Source organism: Mustela erminea, chromosome 21, assembly GCF_009829155.1.
Source record: "Mustela erminea isolate mMusErm1 chromosome 21, mMusErm1.Pri, whole genome shotgun sequence".
Taxonomy (NCBI): domain Eukaryota; kingdom Metazoa; phylum Chordata; class Mammalia; order Carnivora; family Mustelidae; genus Mustela; species Mustela erminea.
In genome coordinates this window covers 1,035,250-1,053,616 of record NC_045634.1, presented here as the reverse complement: position 1 = coordinate 1,053,616, position 18,367 = coordinate 1,035,250, and the positions used below count along the sequence as shown (strand labels likewise).

General features: G+C 37.6%; 1 protein-coding gene and 1 long non-coding RNA gene across 2 annotated transcripts in view; both read left to right on the top strand.

Moving 5' to 3' along the window:
• LOC116582036 (translation initiation factor IF-2-like) overlaps positions 1-18,367 on the top strand; it is a 36,930-nt gene that overhangs the window by 6,731 nt on the left and 11,832 nt on the right. The window lies entirely within an intron of this gene.
• Positions 328-18,367, top strand: part of LOC116581620 — a 28,191-nt gene continuing 10,151 nt past the window's right edge. Inside the window, exons 1-2 of the long non-coding RNA XR_004282139.1 lie at positions 328-514; positions 3,252-3,366. This is a non-coding gene — a long non-coding RNA (uncharacterized LOC116581620). The remainder of the gene's footprint in view (positions 515-3,251; positions 3,367-18,367) is intronic.

Genomic DNA, 18,367 nt, shown 5'->3' with positions numbered 1-18,367 from the left:
CCACAGAAATGGAAGTTATCTTCAGATATTTTCTTTGTAAAAATAAAATATGTTAAATACCAATAACCATTTTCCTGTCATATTTTATCATCAATAGCAGAAACCCCAACCACATTTTTTAAAAGATATTTATTTATTTTTTTATTTGACAGAGAAAGAGAGAGCGAGCGTGAGCAGGGAAAGAAGCAGGCAGAGGAAGAGGAAGAGGAAAAATCCAGCTCTTGGCTGAACAGAACCCTGGGATCATGACCCAGATCCAAATCGACTGAGACACTCAGGCACCCCCTTCCCTACCATGTTTTTAATTCTTTTTTTAAATTTAATTTCTTTCCAGTGTAACAGATTTCATTGTCCCATGTTTTTAATTCTTAAAAAAGTTATACATTTGTCCCGTGAAGGGCATGTGAAGTATATGTGAAAGAAAAAGACTAAAATGGCTGAACTTTACTAAAAATTGGTCACATCTCAAAATAAATCTTGGTTAAGTGATCAGTCATAAAGAAATGTATTGAAGGTAAACTGTGATTTCAGTTTTCTGCTAGAAGTTAGGTTTGGTTTTGAACTATTTTCATTTCTTTATGACTTTATGTGGATTTTTTATTTTTTTCATTCTCGTAAATATCAAGATAAATTATTGGTCTTTACACTCATCTTTTTTTTTTTTTTTTTTTTTGACAGAATGAGAGAGATCACAAGTAGGCAGAGAGGCAGGCAGAGAGAGAGGGGGAAGCAGGCTTACTGCTGAGCAGAGAGCCTGATGCAGGGCTCAATCCCAGGACCCTGAGATCATGACCTGAGCTGAAGGCAAAGGCTTAACCCACTGAGCCACCCAGGCACCCCTACATTCATCTTTGAAATATTCTAATTTTAGTGTTTTTCCCTGAATTACCTTTTATGAACGTGTTTCCTCAAAATCCATGTTCTGAGTTGATGATAAGACATTCTGTTTCTTATATTTCTTTTTTTTTTTTTTTTTAAAGATTTTATTTATTTATTTGACAGAGAGAAATCACAAGTAGATGGAGAGGCAGGCAGAGAGAGAGAGAGGGAAGCAGGCTCCCTGCTGAGCAGAGAGCCCGATGCGGGACTCGATCCCAGGACCCTGAGATCATGACCTGAGCCGAAGGCAGCGGCTTAACCCACTGAGCCACCCAGGCGCCCTCTTATATTTCTGTAATGCTGTGTTAAGCAGCCTCATAGTGGCCCAGAGGAACAGCTGATTGGAGGCTTGTGGATGGAATTGAATAACTTCTACCCCAAGTAATATGGGACATCTGTGAACAGTCTATGTTAACCAGAGCTTCCCCCTACCCCCCAGCCCCCCCACAGCTTGAAGCTCTGAGAAAGGAGCAGAAACAAGCTTTTACAAGTACTGTAGCATTCCTGGGCCTTCCCAGGTAGATCTGAGTAGGTCTCTTAATCCTAACAAAACCAAATTCCTCCTTGGAGATCTCCTCCTTGGACCAGATTCAGATCAGATTTTGATTTCCTAACATTTGTCTTCCTGCAATCTTTGCAAAAAGTATATAAATTCGCTTTAGTTTTATAGGGGTTCACTGCCAGTGAGCACAGAAGGAGTCTCAAACACATATGAAAATAACCTGGGGAGATTGATATTTGTCCCTTTGCTGACTCTCCCAAGTGGTTCTTGAGTGATTGGAATGGGATGGCACACAGACATCAACAGTTTTTTCAAAGCATCCCAGGGGACCCTAATGTGTGGCCAAGGTTGAGAACGACTAAAATATATGGAAACAAACTTAATTGGTTATGGATTTTGAAGGATTAGGAATGGCAATCCCTAGACTTTCCTAAAACAAACATGAAGATAGATATTCATCTGTCAGATTCTGATCCTAAAATAAGCCCCACAACTTGTCCGGAAATGGATGGTCCACCAAACCCAGCTTGTTATTTAAATGTGATGCAACAGGTGTCAGAGTCTGGCTCCTTGTGGCTGCCTCAATATATCTAACTTTCACTTCTTTCCTTCCTTTCACTGTTTCCTGGTTATGAAACCCAGATATTGCCTCCTGCCATCTTGTTGAGGAAAGCACTTCCCTCTCTAGTCCAAACACTCCTACCCACACGAGGGCTCCAGGTGTACTCAATCACTTCCTTATCTTTCCTGGAGGGAGCTTGAGTTCTGTCCCCTAGCAAGTCTTGGCCTCTCCACTTAACGATTTCCTCCATTATACTGTTTGCCTGAAGACTGTTCTCTAATTGGAAAGTGGAGCTCATTCTACCCTCGGGTAAGGGGACACACTTTGCCTTTTCCTAAAGGGTATGTTTAGATAAGAGCCAGCTTATGGCCAAAGTGGTGAGTGCCATTGTTTAGTTTATGACCGAAAGTTGGTTTTTATTGGCATGTTAGTATTTTAATGACAAGGAAATTTTTACAACATCTAGCATAGTAGAATATTATGGCCAATAAATGACAGATCATGCTATACAAATAAAGATATGTGAAAGGGGGCAGACTTTCCCTTATGGAGTCTATACCCATATAGAATGTGTATAACCACATTTGCCAACCCTCATTGGGATTTAACACTAAGCCTTTGTAAGTTCTCTTTGAAAGACAATAAATAATACAATGTCCAGAACTAGATGGAATCTGGATATCTGGTCCCCATTCTGCAGCTGAAAGAACTGAGGCAAAAATAAGGTTTAAAAACACAGAGCTAGCTAATCAGTGGCATATTCAGAATTTAAAAATACCATTTCTGACACATAATCTTTAGTTATTAAACCATGTTGAATTACCTAGCTCATTTTCCTAACTAAATTCAGGAAAGCGTGAAGGGAACCACCATCTGTGTTTCTCTCCTAACATAAAGCACCTTTGTGCCTTGATGAAGAGATGTATAGGAACTGCCCTCAAGGCTGTACTACCTTGGGGCCAGCTATTGGTGTAAAGGACACCACTCCAGTCTCTACAGCCCTGGGCTCACAGTACCACATTAAACCTTCAAGCCCTCTCTGGAGGAAATAAAGCTGAGGTTGAGACCCTTTTAAGTATAATAAGGAGGTATTGATGAAACAACAAATCAATTCTGAGGGTTAGGTTCTGACCAAAGGAGGAGGTATAAGGAGAAGGAAGGGAAAAATGAGAAGGAATAAAGGAATCAATACCAAAAGAATAAAGTGAATGTAGATAAATTTAAAAATGAGTACATAATTTATTTCTTAAGTGAGCTTTCCTTTGGTGCTTTCCTGTGGAGCCTCAAATCCACACTCTTTTCTTGTAGGGGAGTGGTGCACACGACAGGGGAAGGAAGAGTGCATCTGGCATCCAGACATGATTTTGAAGAGTGTTTAATGAAGGAAGAAGAACTCTTGGCCAGTACTGGATGACGTGGGCGCGTGCGTGTGTGTGTGTGTGTGTGTGTGTGTGTGTTTATCTGGCATTTATTGAGTGCTTTTCATGGCCTGATTATTTTTTTAATTGAAGTATAATTGACATGTAACATTATGTTTGTTTCAGATACACAACATAATGATTCAACATATGTATACATTATAAAGTAATCCTCATAAATCTAGTTTCCATCCAGCCTTATATAGTTATACAAACTTTTTTTCTTAAGATAGAAACTGTCAGGGTTACTCCTACCAACCTTCAAATATGTGATACAATATTATTGACTAGTCGTCACACTGTACATTCCATCTCCATGACTTTGTTTTATAATTGGAAGTTTGTACTCCTTGATCTCCTTCGGCCATTTTACCTACCTCCCCAAATCTCCTCCCCTCTGGCAACCACCAGTCTGTTTCTCTGTATCTGTGAGTTTTGTTTTAATAGATTACACATATAAGTGAAATCATATGGTATTTAACTATCTCTGTATGACTTGTTTTGCTTAGCATAATACCCTCAAAGTCCTTCCATGTTTCAAAAGGCAAGATTTTAATCTTTTTCATGACTGAGTAGTATTCTACTGTGGATAGACAGAGGGCTGAACACACCAACCACAATTTCTTTATCCATTCATCCATTGGTGGACACTTACATTGTTTTTGTAACTTGGCTATTATAAATAGCACTGCCACGAACCTGGAAGTCCAGATATCTTCTTGATCTAGTGTTTTTATTTTCTTTAGATAAATACCCAGAAGTGGAATTGGTGAATCATATGGCAGTCAATTTTTAAGTTTTTGAGGAAGTTCCATATTGTTTTCCATAGTGATTTCACCAATTCACATTCCCACTGAGAGTACACAAGAGTACCCCCTTTCTCCATGTCCTTGATACTTGTTATTTCTTATCTTTTTGATAATAGGTATTATGACAGGTGTGAGATAGTCATGGTTTCAATTTACATTTCTCTGATAATTAGTGAAGTTGAGCATCTCTTCATGTGCCTGTTGGCCATTTATATATCTTCTTTGGAAAATGTCTATTTGGATCCTCTGCTCATTTATTAGTTGAACTGTTTTTGTTGTTGCTGTTATTGAGTTGTATTTGTTCTTATTATATTTTGGATTTTAACCCTTTGTCAGATACATAATTTATAAGATCTCCCATTCAGTAGATTGTCCTTTAATTTTGTCGATAATTTCTTCCACTGTGCAGAAGTTTTAAATTTGATGTAGTCCCATTTACTTATTTTTGTTTTTGTTGCCATTGTCTTTGGAGTCAGATAAAAAAAAGTGTTGCCAAGAGTCATGTCAGAGAGCTTACTATTTGTTTTCTTCTAGGAGTTTTATGGTTTCTGGTATCTTATTCAGATTTTTTATCTTTATTGAGTGAATTTTTGTGTATGATATAAGAAAGTGATCAATTCTTTTGCATGTGGATGTCCAGTTTTCCCAATGCCATTTATCCAAGAGACTCTCCTTTCCCTCAGTGTGTATTTTTGGCCTCCTATGCATAATTTAATTGACCGTATACATATGGGCTCTCTATATTTCATTGATCTGCTGTGTCTGTTTTTATGTCAATACCATATTGTTTTCATTATTATAGCTTTGTAATACAGTTTGAGATCCAGGAGTGTAATGTCTCATGCTTTGTTCTTCTTTCTCAAGATGACTTGGTTATTCAGGATCTTTTTTTGTTCTATACAAATTTTAGAATTATTCTGTTTCTGTAAAAAATGACATTGGAATTTTATTAGAATTACCAACCAATTTGTAGATTATTTTGCTTAATATGGAGATTTTAACAATATTGATTTAAACATTATTGATTCTTCTAATTCATGGAATACCTATTTATGTCTTCTTCAATTTCTTTCATCAGTGTCTTATATTTTTCAGTGTATAGGTCTTTTGACTTCCTTGGCTAAATTTATCTGTAGGTATTTTATTCTTATGATATAATTGTTAATGAGATTGTTTTCTTAATTTCTCTTTCTGAGGAATGCCTGCGTGGCTCAGTCTAAGTGTCTGCCTTTGGCTCAGGTTATGATCCCAGGGTCATATGATCCCTGGGATAGAGTCCTGCATTGGGCTCCTTGCTCAATGGGTAGGGATTCTGCTTCTCCCTTTGCCTGCCACTCACCTTGCCTGTGCTCTCTTTCTCTTTCTCTCTGACACACAAATAAATAAAATCTAAATTTTTTTTTCTCTTTCTGATAGTTCATTGTTAGTGTATAAAAACACAACATATTTTTATATAAGCATACTTCACAGATATTACAGACCAGTTCCAGACCACCACAATAAAATAAATATCAAATAAAGCAATCCAATTTTTTTTTGTTTTCTAGTGCATATATAAAGTTCTATTTACACTATACTATACTCTTAAGTTTGAAATAACATCATGCTTAAAAAAAGCAATGTACACACCTTAATCAAAAATACTTTATTGATAAAATATGCTATCATTCAAACTTTCAGTGAATTGAAATCTTTTTGATGATAGAAGGTTTTGCCTTGGTGTTGATGGCTCCTGCATGATCAGGGTGGTCGTTGCTAAAGGTTGGGGTGGCGATGCCAATTGAAAATAAGACAATAATGTAGTTTGCCACATGATTGATTCTTCCTTTCACTTGAACATTTAGAGGCCATTCTAGGGTTATTAACTGGCCTAATTTCGGTATTGTTGTGCCTCTGGGAATAGAGGCATAAGGAAAGAGAGAGAGGCAGAACAGTCAGTTGATGAAGCAGTCAAAACACACATTTATTGATTAAGTTTGCTGTTTTATATAGGTGTAGTTCATAGTGCTCCTGAATAATTACAGTAGTAACATCAAATATCACTGATCACAGATCACCACAACAAATATAATAAAAATGATGAAGTTTGGAATATTGTAAGAATTACCAAAGTGTGACAGAGATAGGAAATGAGCAAATGTTGTTAAAAGATGGTGCCAATAGACTTGTTTGATATAGGCCTGCCACAAAACTTAGGTTTGTACAAAACACGATGTATCTGTGAAGTACAATAAAACAAGGTATGCCTGTATATTGATTTTATACTCTGCAAATTTACTGAATTTGTTTGTTAGTTCTAAGAGTGTTTTGGTAAATCTTTAGGATTTTCTCTGTATAAAACCATATCCATGAATAGTGACAGTTTCACTTCTTTCTTCCCAATTTGGATAACTTTTATTTCATTTTCCTGCCTAATTTCTCTGGCTTGGACTTCCAATACTATGTTGAATAAAATTGGCTAGTGTGGGCATCCTTATCTTATTCCTGATCTTACAGAAATGCTTTCAGCTTTTTGCTATTGAATATGATGTTGACTGAAGGCTTCCCCACAGATGGCCTTTATTATGTCGAGGTACATTGTTTTTATACCCACTTTGCTGAGAGTTCTTACACGTGTATGTTGAATTTTGTCAAATGTTTTTCTTGCATATGCTGGGACGGTTATATGATTTTGAATCTTCATTTCATTAATATGGTATATCATGTTGATTGACATATAATGATCTATTTTAAGTTGACAGCAAGTAAAATTTGTAAACATTCTAAAGCTTTGCTCTTTTTTTCTGGGGTGTTATCATGTTTTTTCACTTGGAACATATTCCTCTGTCTCCTTGTTTTGCTGACTATCTGTGCTTGTTTCTATGTATTAAGTGAAACAGCTATCTCTGTTAGTCTTGAAGGAGTAGCCCTGTGTAGGAGATGAACCTTATCTTAACCGTTTCCTAGCTCTTGATTGTCTCTCACACGGTCTCTCTAATTGTTTCAGACCTGCTGAGTCTAGCAGCAGCTACAGGAGCAATAGGCTATGGCAGGGCACCAGCCTGTGGAGGAGCAGGACACTTGCTCAGCAGGTCATACAGTGGGTTGGGGCCAGCTAGGTAGAGATAGAGTGTAAAGATGCTGCCTGCCTTTGTTGGCATAGAAGGTAGAAGGATGGGGGCGCCTGGGTGGCTCAGTGGGTTAAGCCGCTGCCTTCGGCTCAGGTCATGATCTCAGGGTCCTGGGATCGAGTCCCACATCGGGCTCTCTGCTCAGCAGGGAGCCTGCTTCCTTCTCTCTCTCTCTGCCTGCCTCTCAGTGTACTTGTAATTTCTCTCTGTCAAATAAATAAATAAAATCTTTAAAAAAAAAAAAAAAAAAAAAAAAAAGAAGGTAGAAGGAGACTGCCAAAAATAGCATCTACTAGTGCCTTTGTCCCCAGAGAGTCCCTAAAGGCTTTTGGCCTGTTGGCAGATGTCTTAATGTTAGCAAATGAATCTTCCTCACATATGATCTAGGTGCTTTTTAATCTGCTACTTTTGTGCTGGGTCCTGGATCAAAAGAGTCTATGTATGAGCCTTCCAAGAACAGAATTTCCATCTCCTATAACCCTATGTTTCTCTTGGATGTAAGCTTTATTGGTTTTTGGAGGTAGATGTTCTGGGATCTTATCTCTCAGGTTAGGACCCAAGGACTGGGGTGCTGAGTGTGGGGCACAAACCCTTTGCTTCTCAGAGAGAAGCTCTGTGTGTATGAGATCCCTCCCAACTCCTCCTGGTGTGGGTCACATGTTGTGGGTGGGGTTTTTGGAGAGACTGTGTCTCTGTTTTTCTTACCCATCTGGATGTGGCCTTTTAATTCCTGGTTATGGAAGACCTGTTGACCTAGTTCTTAGGGGTTTTTTAGAGGAAACTGTTGTATATGTAGCTACATGTTTGTTTTATCCATGGGAGGAGGTAAGTTTAGGATTTTCCTAAGCTGCCATCTTGAAATGCCTCCTCTAAAAGCATAAAATTTATTGTTTGTTTTGCTACCTGGTGAGCAGCTCTCCTAAATTGGCTGAATAAAAAGTCTAGTTAAATGCTCAGGAACAAAAGACTCAAATCATCTGTTTTTAAAAATAGTATTTCCTAGGTACACTTCAGGAGGTAACACATGCCACTGAAGAGATGACACTTAACAGATAGAAATAGTTTTTAGTCCTCTGTGTGTGCTGTAAATGGTAATGGCATCATAAATCTGTAGAGATTAACATGTCAGAACACTTTCAAACTATTTCATTCAGTGTTCACAACATGTTAGGTGAGACAGGCCTTTGATCTTAATTGACAAATGAAGACACTTAGTTACAGGCCAGTTCAATGACTTGCCTAGTTTACACAGTAAACACAGTTCACTGTACCGTTATATAGTAAACTGGTAGTGGTGGGGCGAAGGCTGGGATTCAGGACTTCTAACATTCAGTCCAAGGCTCTTTCCCCTATGCTCTGCTGTCTCTGTCATTTCCCCTGCATGATGGTAAAGCTGGAACTTTGTCTTCGTATATTTGCATACCCAGAGTCTATCTAGCCCAGTACATGATATGAGGTAGGTCCTTAATACATGTTTGTTGAATAAATGAATGAATCTAAATTTGGGTTTGCCCAGGAAGAATCAGTACCCCTCTGAATAGTCAGGGTAAGCTCAATTTAGGCTTTGTAGCCTGAGAAATTATCAACATATTTTATGGAATTATCTTAATCCCAAGACTGGCTCATTTAACTTGAATGTTTTGAGATGAGATGCTATTCTGTAGGAAAGGAGGGGATAATTTACGGGGATTATATTATTATCTTGCCAGAGAATAATATACCTCTATATTTATTTTCCCTTGAATTTTTACTATTTTTCAAATGATCTTTCATTACATACAATGATATAAATCTTTTATCCTTAGGATGTGAATGACACACATATAAGTAACTAGTGTTTTTAAATACATAGCATTTCTAGGACTCTGGCCCAGAAGGATTATTATTATGCTTGGTATTGCAATTTTAGTCGTGTACCCTCTCAAATTATTATTCAATAGTTTTGTTGTCCTTGGTTATCCAACTAGATTATAAACTCCTTTGGATCAACTCATGCATTTTATTCATTTCATATCTCCCTCCTGCCTAATAAAAGAACTGAAGGCTCAACAAAGTTGGATTTCTGAGCCCACAAATCAGGGCAAAGAATGTAGTACTCTCCTGAGAGAGCTCTTAGTGAGGTCTGAAAACGTTGTGAGAAAATACTTGTTTTGGTTTTTTAAAAATTTTCATCTTGATCCAACTTAACAGATATTGTAGTTAGAATGGAATTCTGTTCTATTAAACTCCTCACAGTATTTCCTAAAAGTATATATTTTTTATAATGAAACTTTTTGTTTCATTATAGGTAGGGCAAAATATATAGACAGAATCAAGAAGGCTACTTCTAGGGTATTTGAAAGAAAAGAAGTCACACATGGGTCTCCTTTTCTTCTTTCTTTTCCTTCTCTTCCTGCTTTTCCTTCTTTTCCTACTCACTCAACATGTTTAAAATCTGCAGGGGTATACTTTCCATTGCTAGAGTGAAAGGGAAATGATTGATTTCTTCTGCTTATCTGTCAAACATGGAGTAAATGCCTATTATTGCTGGGGAGGGAGGTAACAAGAAACAGTCTCTATGGCAATAAGCATGATATCTAAAAAGGAGAAATACTATAAACAAAAACCATTGTAATAACTTTACTAGAGGGGTAGAAAGTATAAATACCATGAAGACCACAGAGACAAAGCCGTGAGCATTCAGAAGACAGATTACCTCAACCTGGAAGGATCTACATCTTGTGTATGGCAAACTGATGGTCATTGATGGGGTAGGGGTCCTCCAAATGTACAACTTTGGCATATTGACTTTTAAAAATTAAAGTTACTTAAGCAACAGCTACTGCAAAAAGACACTTATCCTCCTTTGTATTCCTGAAAGCAGAAAACAAATCTCACATGTGAAAGGCACCCTCCCTGTTCCAGGAAGTAAAGAGAGAATTCAGGGCTGCAAAGACTATCTAAACAAGTCTTGTTACTTCACTAATGTACTATCCTAAGCTCAAAATTCTCTATCCTGTTAATTTTTCACAAATTTATTGTTTCTAAAAGATAGAAAAGCTACCTGCTTTGGTCACTTCTTTGAATATTATGTTTTGATGAGCATATAAATTAAATTTATATTTCTCCTGTTAATCTATCTTCCGTCAATTTAATTATTAGACCATCGAAGAAACCTGAAGTGAAGAAAAGTTATCCTCCTTTACATTATCATAAAGTTTATCTTACATTCCCTCCCTCTTTTTTATAGCTTGTTGGTAAAGGATTGGTAAGAATTCGTGGGGCAGTCACAGAGGCAGTTGGGGTTCTCAGTGAGGCTGAACACATAGTAGGGTTTTAAGGCTCTAGGATTTTAGGAATGTTTCTTAATTAGAAGAATTTATTTCTCTGGTTTGATCTTTCCAGCTTGTATCAGTTATCTTTAATGACAGGCCGGAACCCCTGGACCTATCCCTGCCTGTAGCCTCTTACTTTCAAGGAGTCTTCACGTGGCAGTCGTAGCATTCCCTGGGGCCAAGTCCCCGTGTGTCGGAGCACACGTGCGAACCACACTCTCAGCTGAGGAAAGCTACAGGCCACACCGAGAGTCAACACTGGAGGAGCTACACAAGGGAAGAGACACTGGGAGGTGTGGCTCACTGGAACCATTAGTGTAAGGATCAACCCTGCAGTCTAATACGGAACTCTCTGGAATATGAACAGTATGCCTGAAGAAGCTCAGAGTTGTATAGTGATTTATTCTATGGTGTTCTGGGTTGGTTTATTTGTGCAGATTTCTGATGTAGAGTGACTAGACAACTCATAAATTATAATAAACCCCTGTGGTACTTCCTATAAGGGCCTTTCTTCCTCCTTCCTGCCTCCTACCTCTCTTTCCTTCCCTCCGTCCCTCCCACTCTAGCTTTTCTCCTTCCTCCCAGGAGGGTGATTACTTATGCTTATGCTAAATCAGGGAGCTAAACACTAGATCTCAATCTAATGATCTTAGCACAACCTTCCTCCCCATCTGTCTGCTGTGGATATGTAGTCTTCAGTTTCATTTACTCTAATTATATGTTTAACATTTTATGTGATTTTCAAAGTTTATAATTAATGTATTTGGTATTTCTTTTACTTTTTAATGCCAAGAATGACCCTTATTTACTTCATAATTAATTTATCATTAATTTTGTTTTTATGATGCTTAACATTAACTAGTAGAGCCAGTAAAAAAGGAGTGGCCCCAAACCAGATCTTATAGTACTGAACCCTACATTCCCCAACTATATTTCCTCCTGTTTATTATTAATGTTGATTTAACAGGTAATCTGACTATGAGGCCATGGTCTGATATATGATAACTTGGGTTGCTTTTCAGAAAAGAGGTGATCATTCCACATCAAACAAACTGAGGTTTGTAACTCAGTGAATTCAAAGTATATCTATCTTAAAATAGATTTTAGTTTTCATTAAGCCTAACGATATAATTTAACAAACAATAGAGTCCCAGATTGGAGCAGGATGTTGAGTACTCCTTTCTGTGGTGCCTCTTGTATAAGTCAGAATTTCCCAGTGTGTAAGGCCATTATGTGGGGGATAAGTGAGGCCCCTCTAGAAGCCACGTGACCACTCTGGGCTTGCACTACCTGATTTAAACCAGGAAGTAACCTGGGCATTAGAACTGCAGGTCCTTGAGCAACTCACATTCTTTGTCTTGTATATAAGGTTCAGGTTAAACAAACAAACAAAACAAAACCCATTCATTGCCAACCTCATGAGTGCTAATGTGAGTTCTGTGGGATCTCTATCGCCCATGGATTGCCCTGAGTTTCATCATTTTATCATCACCATTATTATTCATATTGTTCTCCTTACTTGTCATCAATGAGCAAATTTTTGTTCAGGCCTGTGTTCATTTGAAGGACGTGAAGACAGGAAGGGGAGCAACAAAGAAAATGTCAGGGTCTTTCTTTGGCTCAGTGAAGCAATTTTAGGGTGTGCGGAGAAAAGGTTAGATAGTTTCACCCTATTCTCCTTTGTTTAGATCACCTTTAGAATATTTGTTTGGTAGGGGCACCTGGGTGGCCCGATGGGTTAAGCCTCTGTCTTTGGCCCAGGTCATGATCTCAGGGTCCTGGGATCAAGCCCGCATCTGGCTCTCTGCTCGCAGGGGGCCTGCTTCCCTCTCTCTCTCTCTCTGCCTCTCTGCCTACTTGTGATCTCTCTCTCTCTCTGTGTCAAATAAATAAATAAATAAAAACTTAAAAAATTAAAAAAAAAAAAAGAATATTTGTTTGGTATTGAGATAAAATCAATCACAACCAAGTGCAATTCTCCAGAGAAGAATGCATATGTTAAGTGAAGGATAGTTAAAGGAATTGGGGAGAGTTAGCCTGAATAAAAGAAGACTTGGGGAAATATGGAAACATCTTCAAATATCCGAAGAAGTCCCCTGTGGTTTCAGTTGTGGCTTAGTTATTTCTAGTAATAGAAATGCTTTGGATGAAATCAGGGCATTTGAAATTTGAGATCAGCTATTGCTTGCCAGACATCTCATCTGTTCTAATAATCATCATTTATCAAATGAAGGCCAACCAGAACTTACCACCATATTCAACCTCTCCTGGTCCATTTTCTTATGTATTGATACACTGGGTTTCATAATTCTTAGCTCTGGCTCTGACTTCTTTCTAAATATTTTCACCCTCCACTACTGTTTCTAGTTTATCACATTTCTTTTTTTTTTTTTTTATAATTTTATTTATTTATTTGACAGACAGAAATCACAAGTAGGCAGAGAGGCAGAGAGAGAGAGGAAGGGAAGCAGGCTCCCCGCTGAGCAGAGAGCCTGATGCAGGGCTCGATCCCAGGGTCCTGGGATCATGACCAGAGCCGAAGGCAGAGGCTTAACCACTGAGCCACCCAGGCGCCCCTAGTTTATCACATTTCTTATATTAAAACTCATTCCATGGTTTAGAAAACCACAGGCCCAAAATGGCATCACTTAGATTAAGTCCCCAAATTAGTCGACTAAGACTTAATATCTAACTTAACTTCAGTTTCAACCCTGGGGAATATAAACTTTAAGCAGTCAACATATATTTGCTGGTGAAACCAAGGACAATTACTGATAGACCCCTTCCATTCCCCTCAGGAGGGTAACATTTCCTAAACAATCATTCCTTGTTAATGTCTACTTTTCTTTTTCTCTTCACACACTCTCTCTCTCTGTTATTTATTTATTTATTTATTTATTTATTTATTTATTTATGTGAGACAGTGGGGCAGGGTGGGGTGGTGTAGGGGGAGTGACAACCAGAGGAAGAGAGAGAATCCTAAGGTGGCTCCATACCCATTACAGAGCCCTATGCAGGGCTCAATCTAATGACCCTGAGATCACGACTGGAGCTGAAATCAAGAGTTGGACGCTTAACCTACTGAGCCACCCAGGTACCCCACTAATATATTCTTTTCTTCCTTTTTTTAATTTCCCCTTTTGCTTTTGAAAACTTGCTTTGTTTAGCTCAGTGGAGTTTCCTTCTACTTGACAGACAATATGCTGCTTGATTCACAAATCATTTGATAAAACCAATTAGATCTTCAAACTTACTTGGCTGCATTTTGTTTTTTTAACAGATTTGGTGACAGTGTTAGGATCTGAAAAGAACTTCTGATGGCATTTGGGGAAAATGAAAAGCATAGGAATGATGTTCCATGAAGCCCTTTGAGCAGTTTCCTAGGGCTGTTGATAAGTTCCTCTAGTTTTGAGCTTTGCCCTTTTTGTATTTGAGCTACTGACCTTAATTGGCTTTCTAGTCCAGGGTTAATGGGTCAGTCTAGACTAACAGGAGGCTCTGACAGAGTACCAGTTCTCAGTCCTTGGTTCAGTCTGTGATTTCACATGGGAGTCCTTTCCCAATTTGCAGTCCACAGTCCCTGTTTACTGTAGTTTACTGGTTTGGTCCTTCACCCATTTCCCATCCCAGTCTCCATGTACTGGTTTAAATTGTTGAGGGTACACATGGCCTTTTCTTGGCCAGTCCACAGCAACTTCTTTTGTTTACTGCTGGTATGTTAAGGTGCACAGATTCATTTGTCTTATTTTGTGTAAATAAAACTTAGCTAATAGGATGCTTAAAATCCAAAGTAGTAAGAGCATCAACTTCTGGCATACCTGCTTATCTAAAGGCTAAAAACTATGGTGCTAGGAGCTGTGAGTATCTACAGAAATGGCAAAATTCTAGAATTCCAATGGCCACCGTAGGGAATGTTTCAATTAGATAAGATCATTTAAGAAGTGCACTTGACAGTAAGGATTCCTAAATTAAACAGAATGGGAAACAGGCAATTAAAACAGGCAATCAGAAGACTCTGAAAAGATTTCAAAATCTCCAAATAATTTCACTGAAAGGTTCATTGCAAAAACTAAAGAAAAATTGAAGATCTAAGAGGTATCTAAGACAAGAACTTTAAGACTCATATTGAGTCAAGGAAATTAAAGGGATCCTATGAAAAAAAGTGGGTTTTTTTCCTTGCTCCTTCTGCTTCTCTTCTGCTAGGATTTGCACCTCCACCTTACACATACCTTAATGTGTGTCCTCCTCATAAAGATCAAGGAGTTCATGATTTCTTTGGAGTCTTCCAGCTCACTAGATAATACCTAAAGAGTAACTACTGAAGTTGTCATATATGTTTTCCAAGACCACTGACTCATCAACGCCCCTGGCTCCAGGGCATAAGCAATTTAGGCAGAACACCCTACACTTGCTCTTGTCCAACCAGCTCCTAGATGCCTGCAAGGACATGTACACCAGACCACCATCCTCAGTAAAAACTACAGATGCCAAGCAAAGATGAGACTCAGGCTCCTTTTCTTTTCTGAGTCTCCCAGATGCTCTGTCTGTAACTGCTCTCCTCATGTGTCCAATAAACTTTGCTCTTACTTCCTCTCAGCTCCTGTTTAATTTCCATCTTGTACAAAGCCAAGGGCTCCCTTGACTGGTCCTATAGGAACCACTCTGGGTCCTTGGAACCAGCCTGCCTGCATCAGTATCACTCCTACAGCTCCCTTTTATCCTCCTTTGAGTAATCATTCTATTAGTGAAGCCCATCTGAATTGTTTTTCCATTCTGAAAAGATGACACAACCGAAAACAAAAGTCCACCAAGTTAATGGCCTTATAGACACTCCTACACCTATCTTCAAAGGAGGGCTCCCAAATGGGCCCCTCCCAGAGTTGACAAAACTGAGGGATTTTCCGGTAAATTGCTACAATATTCACTTAAACAGCTAAGGGGAAACTCTGATAGCTACCAGATCTGCCGACGGGATCCTATAAAAAATGGCAGAAGAAAGCAAAGGTTAAAAATTCTTACAAGAATAATTTCTTCTAAATCTCTGTCTGTAATGTTCACTTGAGATTGAAAAATAAAATTTCACCTTGCCATTTCCTTTACAAATCCAAACTCGTTTATTGATCCTTCCTCTCCCAGAACTAACCATTTCCTTTTTACTCGTCTCATCTTGCATAACTGGGTTTGGCTTTCTGACTGTCTGGGACATTCAGGTTGTTGCCCCTTTCTTTTGGTTATTTTTGGGAGTGACTCTGGATTTGGGAAAGACAATATTCTTTCACTCTTTTTGGTAGCCCATCTTATACACAAGAGGGGTTATTCAGTACTGCCAGAAATATTTAAGACTATGTACCTAGAGGGAAAGAAGAGTATGTAGAATAATATAGTTTGATATATAGATCAGCCTATGAAGTCATTTAATTTACAGCCTAATTCTTTGAGGAATTGAGAACAACTGTCTTAAAAATCTTTTGCAAAGCAAAAGTCAGCTCTGGAGGCAATTCAAAGTTTACCCATTCCTTTATCAATCTGTTTATCTCAAAAGGCTTGTAAATTTTTGGTTTTAGAAAACCGAAATCCTTCTTGAACAAATTTCCTTTCTTTCTCTGTTTCTTAAAGCTATATATATTAATTATCATGTCTTTGAAAGGTAAACACAGCTTACAGTGTACCTGAGACTAAAGGAAAAAGGGGAAAAGAAGACTTATTAAAATACAAACTGCTAAAAAGACTTTTGTGCCTCAAAAGATTAAATCCAAGGACAAATACGAATCCTAAGGGAAATTAGAAGGGAAGATGAACCATGAGAGACTACGGACTCTAAAAAACAATCTGAGGGTTTTGAAGGGGTGGGGGGGTGGGAGGTTGGGGGAACCAGGTGGTGGATATCAGAGAGGGCACGGATTGCATGGAGCACTGGGTGTGGTGCAAAAACAAGGAATATTGTTACGTTGAAAAGAAATAAAAAATTATAAATAAACAAACAAACAAATAAATAAATAAATAAAAGTGTTTCCTTAAAAAAAAAAAAAATCCTTTCCACAAAGACCCCAAATAGCCAAAGTAATCTTGGGAATGACTGACAAAGCTAGAGGTATCACAATTCTGTGTTTCAAGATATAGTATAAAGCTGTAATAATGAAAACAGAATAGCCCAGGCACAAAAATAGACATAGAGACATAAAGACCAGTAAAAAGGAATAGAAAACCCAGAAACAAGCCCATGCTAGTATGGTCAATTATATGTCATAGAGGAATATCTATGACAAGAAGACAAAAATATACAATGGAAAAGACAGTCACTTCCACAAATGGTGCTGGGAAAACTGGATAGCTATACGCAAAAGAATAAAACTGGAACACTTTCTTATACCATACAATATATAAACTCAAAATTGATTGAAGACTTAAATGTGAGACTTGAAACCATTAAAATCCTAGAAAAAAACATAGACAGTAATTTCTTTGACATTGGCCATAGAAATAGTTTTCTAGATATGTCTCCTAAGGCAAGGGATACAAAAATAAAATTGAACTATTGGGACTACACTGAAATAAAAAAGTGTTTGCATAGTGAAGGAAACCATCAACAAAATGACAAGGCAATCTACTAAATAGGAGAAGTTATTTGTAAATGATATATCCATGAGGACTTAATATCAAAAATATGTGAAGAACTTAGAACAAAATAATCCAATTAAAAAAATAGGCAGAGGACCTGAACAAATATTTTTCTAAAGAAGACATCTAGATGGCCAACAAACACGTGAAAGGATGCTCAACATCACTCATTATCAGGAAAATGCAAATGAAAACCACATTGAGCTAACATCTCACACCTGTCAGAATAGCTAGAATTGAAAGGACAAGAAATAATACATGTTGGTGAAGCTGTGGAGAAATAGGAATCTTTGTGCACTATTGGTGGGAAAGCAAATCGGTGCAGCCACTGTGGAAAACAGTGTGGAGGTTCCTCAAAAAATTAAAAATAGAATTACCATATGATCCAGTATTCCACTAGTGGTTACCTACCCAAAGAAAATGAAAACACTAATTCGAAAAGATACATGTACCCCTATATTTGACAGCACTATTTACAACAGCCAAGATATGGAAATAACCCAAGTGTCCATCAATAGTTGAATAGATAAAGAAGATCGGTACATACATACAGTATATACAGACACACCCACATCATATATGATGGAATATTACTCAGCCATAAACAAGCATGAACTTGCCATTTGTGTCAACATGGGTGGACTAGAGGGTATAAAGCTAAGTGAAATAAGTCAGACAGAGAAAGAGAAATTCCATATAATTTCATTCATATGTGGAAGTGAAGAAACAAAACAAATGTGCAAACAAAGAAAAATTAGATAAACAAAAAAAACAAACCCATATACAGAGAACAAACTGGTGGTTACCAGAAGGAAGGTGAGGGAAGAATGGGTGAGACAGATAAAGGGAACTAAGGACACACTTATGATAAACAATGAGTAATATATAGAATTTTTGAGTCATTATATTATATACCTACAATTAATATAATATTATATGTTAATTATGTTTCCATAAAAAATAAGTGAAAGTGAAATAAAGTATTTTAATAATCTGGATAAGAACTTGGAAACCTCAGTTACTAGTTTCACCATTCAAATACACCTGAAATCCCAGATTGAAGTCATTCTTATAAAAGAACTTTTATTCATTTTTCTGTTCTCGTGATACCCTTCCTCCTTTGAAAAACAAAATAATTTTTTTTGTTTTTTTGTT